General features: G+C 41.4%; 1 pseudogene; it reads right to left on the reverse strand.

The window, feature by feature from the left end:
* Window positions 1-1,946: 1,946 nt before the first annotated feature.
* On the reverse strand, window positions 1,947-6,930 carry LOC147420266 (uncharacterized; annotated as a pseudogene).
* Window positions 6,931-7,627: the final 697 nt, after the last annotated feature.

The raw sequence follows: 7,627 nt of genomic DNA on the forward strand, positions 1-7,627 counted from the left end.
TCCTTGTAGCACCGTCGCTCTCAAGGTTTGATGATAGTCGGCTTCGGGTCTACCTTTGTAGTGGCACTTGAAGTCTACAAGCAACAAAAGTAAGACAAAAAGGAGAGCACCTCTCACCTTTTTGTGGTGAGCCACTCTCTCCCCCTCCATTTGAATGCAACCTTTTTATCTCTCTCTTTCTCTTTTTTAACTCCCTCTCGGACTCTCTCTCTCTCTCTCTCTCTCCCCCCCCCCCCCCCCTCTTTTTTTTTATATGCTCAGGTAAAATCCCTCATAGAGGTTTTCTCCCTCTTGCTTACCTTTTCCTATGGGGAGCCCCCCTTAGAGGACTTTAATAAATTCACAAGGTTCCTTTTTCAACTCACTTTTGGCTCAGCATAAAAATTTTCTCTTCCTTTCTCTCTCTCTCTCCTTTTGAGTCTGTGTAAAAAGTATGTCTCTCTCTCTCTCTCTCTTCAACCCTCGCTCGAGCTATAGAGGCTCACCCCTCCTCTCTCGTTCAACTCACAGGGCAAAGCCTCCTTTCACTTTCTCTCCTCAATCTCGCTCAGAGAGAAACTCTCTCTCTCTCCTCGTTCACAGCAGACCCTTATTCTCTCTCTCTTGCTTTGGTCCTACAGGGCGGCTCTTTCTCTCGCATCACTTGGAAACCCACAGAGGCTTTCCCAAGCTAGTACAGAGTTTCTCTTTCTCCCCCTTTCTCATTCTTGCAGAGACTCTCTCTCTCTCTTGGCTCAATTCTCACCCAAGTTCTCTCTCTCCTTCTCTTGATTTGAAGCAGAGAGATTCCCTCTCTCTCTCTCTCTCTCTCTCTCTCTTTGTCTCTCTAAATTTGAACACAAGGAAGAAGCCCTTCGAGCTCCCTCTCTCATTATGATGCAGAGAGAATCTCTCTCCCTTTGGATCTTGCAGTTTAGTTTTTCTCTCTCAGCAAATGGATATCTCTTTTGTCGGCTCAATGAAGAACACACACACACACACAACACACAATACATATAGATGTTCACAAATGAAACCAAACACTCATAGCATGCTCTTTCTTTGTAGCCACCAACAAAGAGGCGATGGGTGCATCTCCTCTTCTTCTCTTGCATGAGCAGGCACAAGCCCAAAGGCATCTCTTCAATCTAATTTATTTAAATCAACTCTTAAAAGGACAACCTTAGACTTTTGCACTTTTAATAACTATTCATAAATGATAGCACAAATGCAAGCATAGACAAATTTTGGTGCAGCATGTCAAAAACCAACAAGATGGTAATTCTTGCTTGCATCACCCTTTTGCCATGTTATCCATCTACAAATTCTCTGATGCTTTGAGAACTGCAAAATAGCACATGCCTTCCTTGACCTTAATTAAGCATATCCATTTTAGGTTAAAAAATGGTGTAGATGGTTATCAGATAGACACAAAATAGTGCAACACAGTGGAAATGCAATACATATGCAAATAAAAATGCATGCAGTGGTGCAGTTATGCGGGGATATAAACATAGCATTCTCTCCCAAAAAAAATGCAGCAATGGCATCTTGGAGGGAAAACTAGCTTGCTAGTGTAAACCCAAAACTACGGTGAAGATCGGTGCCTTATCCATTGGGCTATAGAATCACAAGCAAAGGGCAAGGTTCAATAGTGAGGAAAGTGATATAAAAAAGGTGAATAAGTCTATGAGTCATAGATAAAATAAGGGAATCAAAAGTGGTAGGGTGGGTGGTTTGCAAACTCCTAAGATGACTAGTTAACCCCTCTAATCCCAAGCATTTAAACTTCCAAAACATGTCCCATGGGTCATCATGAATAGACGAGGCTGTCACCAAGGAACTATCATATTTTTGGGTGAAAGATCCAGATAGGGCCATCAAAGCAAGGGAGTTTGCAACACGGTTCTCTTGATGAGGCAAAAAGGTAAGGGTGGAAGAGGTAAAATGGGTGAAGAGGTCACAGGCTAAAGGCTATAGTAGTGCATCAAAGGGTGAAGGGTGCGGGCTTGGCCATAATATTGGTGCACGACAAACTGTGAATCTCCATAAACATGAACATATGTTGCTCCCATAAGAAGTAGTGCTCTCAAACCAATCAAAAGTGCTTGATACATTGCATAATTATTACTCAAATGATCTTCCAATAAAATAGCATCCCCCTTTGGTGGATATATGACAATACCACAACTTCCAACCTTCTCTTTGCCGCAACAAGCTCCATCAAAGTAGAGAGACCAAAGAGAAGACTCACCACCATCATCTACAACAAGCAACAAGCTCACAGCCAATAAGGTTTAATTTTATCTAAATTGGTTTTTGTGGAAAACCATGTGCCATTCATTTCTGCAAGTTGGTCTTTGCTCCTAGGAAAGACCTTCACAATATGATAAGGAACGGGCCACACATGGCTCAACTTCCCGGGGAAAAACTCATGATGTGCATCATATAAGAGAACTAATTGCCCATCCTCAAAGTCATAGATTTTAGCCTTCTTTGATCTTTGTTTTGTTGATGCTTCTTTGCTACCTCTTGGTGTAAATAGGCTCTCAACCTCCACTCATCTAGGTGCTCTAATGTCCCCAACCTCTTTTTCGAACTCTCTTCCAAAGGCAAGGAATGTGCATGCATAAACCACAAAGTGGCAAGCTCATGCTCAATCGGTAGCACACACTCTTGACCATAGACCAAAGAAAAAGGAGTGAAACTTGTTGCCTCCTTAAAAGTAGTGTTATACACCCACATAGCTGCTGGTAGTTTCTCATCCCAATACCTCTTATCCACATCCATAGTTTTTCTTAAAATAGTTACTAGAGTCTTATTGTGCTCTCACCGTGCCCACTGGTAGAAGGTTTAGAAGGAGTGGTTTTATCATTTCTAATGTTAAAATAAGAAGTGAGATCCTCAAGAACATCATTAAGAAAGTGATTCCCCCTATCGGATACAACTTCTATTGGTGCCCCAAAACAACAAATAACATGATCAATCAAGAATGAATTAGTAGTGCGTGCATCATCACTCCTCACCGCTCTAGCCTCTGACTACTTTGTTAAGTAATTATTTGTAAACATGATGTAGGATTTCCTATGCTTAGATGTAGGAGTAATGGGTCCAACATAGTAAATGCCCCACTTCTCAAATGGTAATATGGCCATAATAGGATTGTTAGGGTGCAAACGATTCTCAAGGCGGTTGTTCTTTGAAAAACATCACATCTATTACACCACTCAAACACACTAGGCCACCAATACTCTGCTCTCAAGATCTTCAATGCGGTCAATTTCTTGGCAAAATTTCCCCCACATGCATTATCATGACACTCTTTTAGAATATGAGGGATCTCTTCTTGTGCAACACAACGGCGATAAATGCCCTCAAACCCCTTTTGATATAAAGACCCATCAACAATAGAAAACTTTTGTGCATGGGTAACTTATCTTTTCTTAGCAGCCTAACTCATGTCTTGGGGAAATTCTAGGGTAGACAAACAGTGAAAAATTACTTTGGCTGCCTTTGCAGGATATCGCCTATCTTTACTTTTTAGGGGGTACGGGGGCTATCTTTCTTTCTTGATCGTATCGGTTCCTTTTTTGCTTTGTACGTACCCTGCATTAGTCTTGTTTGGTCATACCACTCCCAAGAAGGCTCAATGCAAAACAAATCAGGCTCAGATATGACAGTCTCATTAGCACAGAAAGACACATCGTCAAGCAATCCACAAGCTTTGGATTTAATTACATAATTAAAGGTTTGCAACTCAATAACACATCACATAATACATTCAGAGGGCTCCAACTTATTCATCATATGTGGCGTATATAATGGAGTGCTACATAGATAAATATGTGTGAAACTTCCTATCACTCTATGCGATAGCTAAACAAGCCCACTCTACCCACGTGTAGTATGTCTCTGCATCTTTAAGCTTGCAACTATAATATGCAACGGGATGCAATTTCTTGTCATAAAGCTAGACAATGCAACTAGATAAAATAGACTATGAGCAAGTGAAAAATAGATGAAAAGGTTTGGAAGCATCTAGTGGATTAAGAATAGAAGCCTTAGTAAATGCATTTTTAAGGGAATAGAAAGAGGTCTCTTGAGGTGTCCCCAAAATAAACTATTGCTCAAACCTCAAAAGTGTATTAAGTGGTAAAATAAGATAAGCCATATCTTTGATAAAATGGCTATAATTCTTAGCAACCCCAAGAAAGCCTCTAACCTGATGAATAGTAGTAGGTGCAGGAAATGCAAGGATGGCTTCAACCTTTGTAGGGTCCATAGCTATCCCATGTGCACTAACAATAAGATGTCCCAATAAAATGCCTTAGGAGACTCCAAACACACATTTGTGAGCATTCAATGCAATGGACGTTTCTCAACACTTTTGAAACACATAATGGAGGGCTTTAAGAAAATTCTCTCGAGTGGTCCCCACGCCTATGTCGTCCATAAATATTTTAAGAAAGTCTATAAGGTCATCTCAAAAAAATTCATGCTTATGTTTTTATATGATGCACCCGCATTACATAACCCAAATGGCATGACATGATATGGAAATGTCCCAAAGATGGTGGCAAAAGTAATTTTAATCTTATCTTCATCAGCTATGGCCATTTGGTTGTATCCTGAGAACCCATCCATAAATCCATAAATCTCCCTCCCAGCTAAAGCATCTCAAATCTGATCAATAAAAGGCAAAGGATAGTAGTCTTTGATTATAGCCTTATTAAATTGTTTATAATCAACACATATACAATGCTCCTTATTTTTCTTGGGTACAACAACAATAGGGAAACCCACTCAGTGTTATCCATGGGAAAAAATAGCCTAGGCTTTAAAAGGTTTTTTTCTCCATATAGACCCCCTCTCTATAATGCTCTAGCAATCTACACTAATGTTGACAAATGGGAACAACACCTGGTTTAAGTGAGATGTGATGCACAACTAACTCGGGCGGAAACCTTTCAGCTCCGTGTAATCCCATGAAAAAATTTACTAGTACTCCCGCCCTAAACAAATAACCTTCTCCCTTAATGGTCACTCTAAAGAAGCTCCCAACACAACTTTGTCCTCCCCCTTTATAGGAATCATCAGAGTGTCTTCCTCTCTATCCAAAGGTGGAGTCTCCTCATCCTCATCAAGGGTAATCTCAATAGCATCAAGGTAAATACAATAAGAACTGGGTGTACAAGAAGATGTAGAACTACGGTCATCAACATCACTCTCAATTTTTGAAGTAACCCCAGGGCTCGTAATAGAAGAAGGATAGGCTGGCAGAACCACCCAAGAAGATCCTCTACCCAACAATAGTTGTCCTCTAGGGATATCAATAACACAGTCGGTCCGCCATATCCAAGGTCTCCCCAAAAGAAGCTGATACTGCCCGGGTCCCGGACTAAGCCGTGAAACATAACAATCAATCTCCACAGTTCATCCCACCACAGGAATGGGAAAACCATGGATGAAACCTTCAGCACTCACAAAATGGTGATCATCCATGCATAACCCTATAATAACAGGAACTTCATTAAAATATGGCCCAGTGATGTAACACGAAACATTGATGCTCGACCCGTCATCAACAATAGTATGTGGGATGACGAGCTGATGGATCATGCACTCCACTCAAGGACAGTCTCGCTTAGCAAGAAGGGAATCCACTTTCTGAACAGCAAGAAGAATAGAACTCGCTCGCTTTGAAGAACCAAAATCTTTGCAGTACCTTCTTGAAAGGGCACGACTAGAAGGAGAAGTGAGAAGGTATTGTGGTAGGTACATGGTAAACTCCACTCGATTAAGAGCAGCAACAAGGTCAAAAGAAGGCATAAGATGAAATAACTTACTTGGGGTAGGGTGAGGACAAACATGACGAGGTGGGGACAAAGGGTTGGGGACAAGAACAGCAACACGGGTGGGAGAGTGGGTAGCAACATCGGATTTAGGGTCTCTCTCCTCCTCAACAACTTTCTCTTTCCCCTTTCGTGTAACAGCATGCACATGGAATGCAATGGAAATGATCATATTAACTAATGGATTATTGGTCGTGGTGGGTGCTGAACTAGAAGAAGCCATGGTTGGATAACTAGGCGACCCTCTCTATAAAAGTGTCCAACTAGGGCCTGAAGGTATCTCATTCTCAATACAATGGTTCATGGAACCAGGTGATAGTATTGTAGAGTTTCTATTCATCATGTGGTGCAACTTAATATAACAATTTTCTTTAGTATTCCTCTTACCCAAACATCTCTCATAAGTGCAAATGACCATGGGAAAATCTTTGGAAACATGTCGAGGTATGCCACAAGCACAACAGGCAATCTTAGTGGGATTAGGCTCAGGATGACGAGCAGACAACATATTTTGTTGACGCTTCAAAAAGTTCACATCTAGAGTCACAGCTTTCATTTTTTCATTCAAGTGGTTCATGTAATCCGTCATCATGTCTTTCAAGTCCCCAATATTAGAATCACTGCTCTCGTAACCATCCCCGCCCTTGTGATGCATGGAAGGTGCAGTGGTGGAAGTACATTGAGGATAAGTCACAAAAGATTGGGGAGCGTGATAAACTGGTGTTGGGACATGTGGGGAAATGGATGAAGAGGAAGTGTTAATAGTGGGTGTGGGTGCTAGGAGAAAAAGAGGTGATGGTGCAGCTTGGAGTTGGGGTGGGGTAACAGGTGGTAATTGCAGAGGTGGTGTCAACTGTAATTAGGGTACATAAGATGGGGCTGCTAAAGATAAACTAGGAGTGGACATGGATAAGGAGTGTGGTGCTAGCCATGGGTAGTACGATGGAGATGGCATCGCAACTAGTTGTGGTTCATAAGTGCACCTATAGGAACTCTCCACATTGATGGCAGACGTGATAGTAGTATTTAAATCTTGTGGAGATTGAGCCCTCACTAAAATTCAAATACTAGGATGCAACCCCCTAAGAAATGATTCCATGATGGTAAGTGGATCAATGCTGAAAGTGGGAGTATAATGATCGGTAGAAAATCTGAACCTAGTGGCGTCTTGCTCAGTGCTTTCATGAGGATAATTTTACTTAAAGGAGCATAATTTCTCAAAAATGAGAAAAAGTTTGGAGGTTTGCAAAAGGCGGCTAAGAACTTTTGCTTGAAATTGGTAAAACTAGGAATTGAATTTGTTTGCATCTTGCAAAACCAATTTGAAGCTTCATCTTTAAGTGTGGTGCTAAATACGTCATTATGTGTCCTTCCTCGACAATGTGCAACATCAAACAAGCAATTTAATAATTGTTCACATGAGCTGCATCATCTTCCAAGGGCGACCCATGGAATGTCGAGAGTGGAATGAGTGGTGCCTCAGAGGGAGCGATGTCAGGGGATATGTTTTCTCCACATGAGCCGAGCAAGCGCCGGGCCTCTGGCTGTGGGAGGTGTGAAAAAGAGAGAACAAGAACAACTGATAACTCTGGCAATCACCGAAATCATCAATTAATTGAATATTACTTTGAGTACAACTTAGTCCTTAGCTAAGGCGGGCTGTTAACAGCACCGTCACTTGGATCAACTGCTAACTAGGAGTTTAAGCTCCCATTTACAGGACTAACCGGGCCATTAACGACACCGGACTAAAAAAAATGCTAATTCAATCTTTAACGGATGACGGTGATGGAAAT

The sequence above is a fragment of the Adiantum capillus-veneris genome, chromosome 28 (assembly GCF_014529385.1).
Source record: "Adiantum capillus-veneris isolate H3 chromosome 28, ASM1452938v2, whole genome shotgun sequence".
NCBI lineage: Eukaryota > Viridiplantae > Streptophyta > Polypodiopsida > Polypodiales > Pteridaceae > Adiantum > Adiantum capillus-veneris.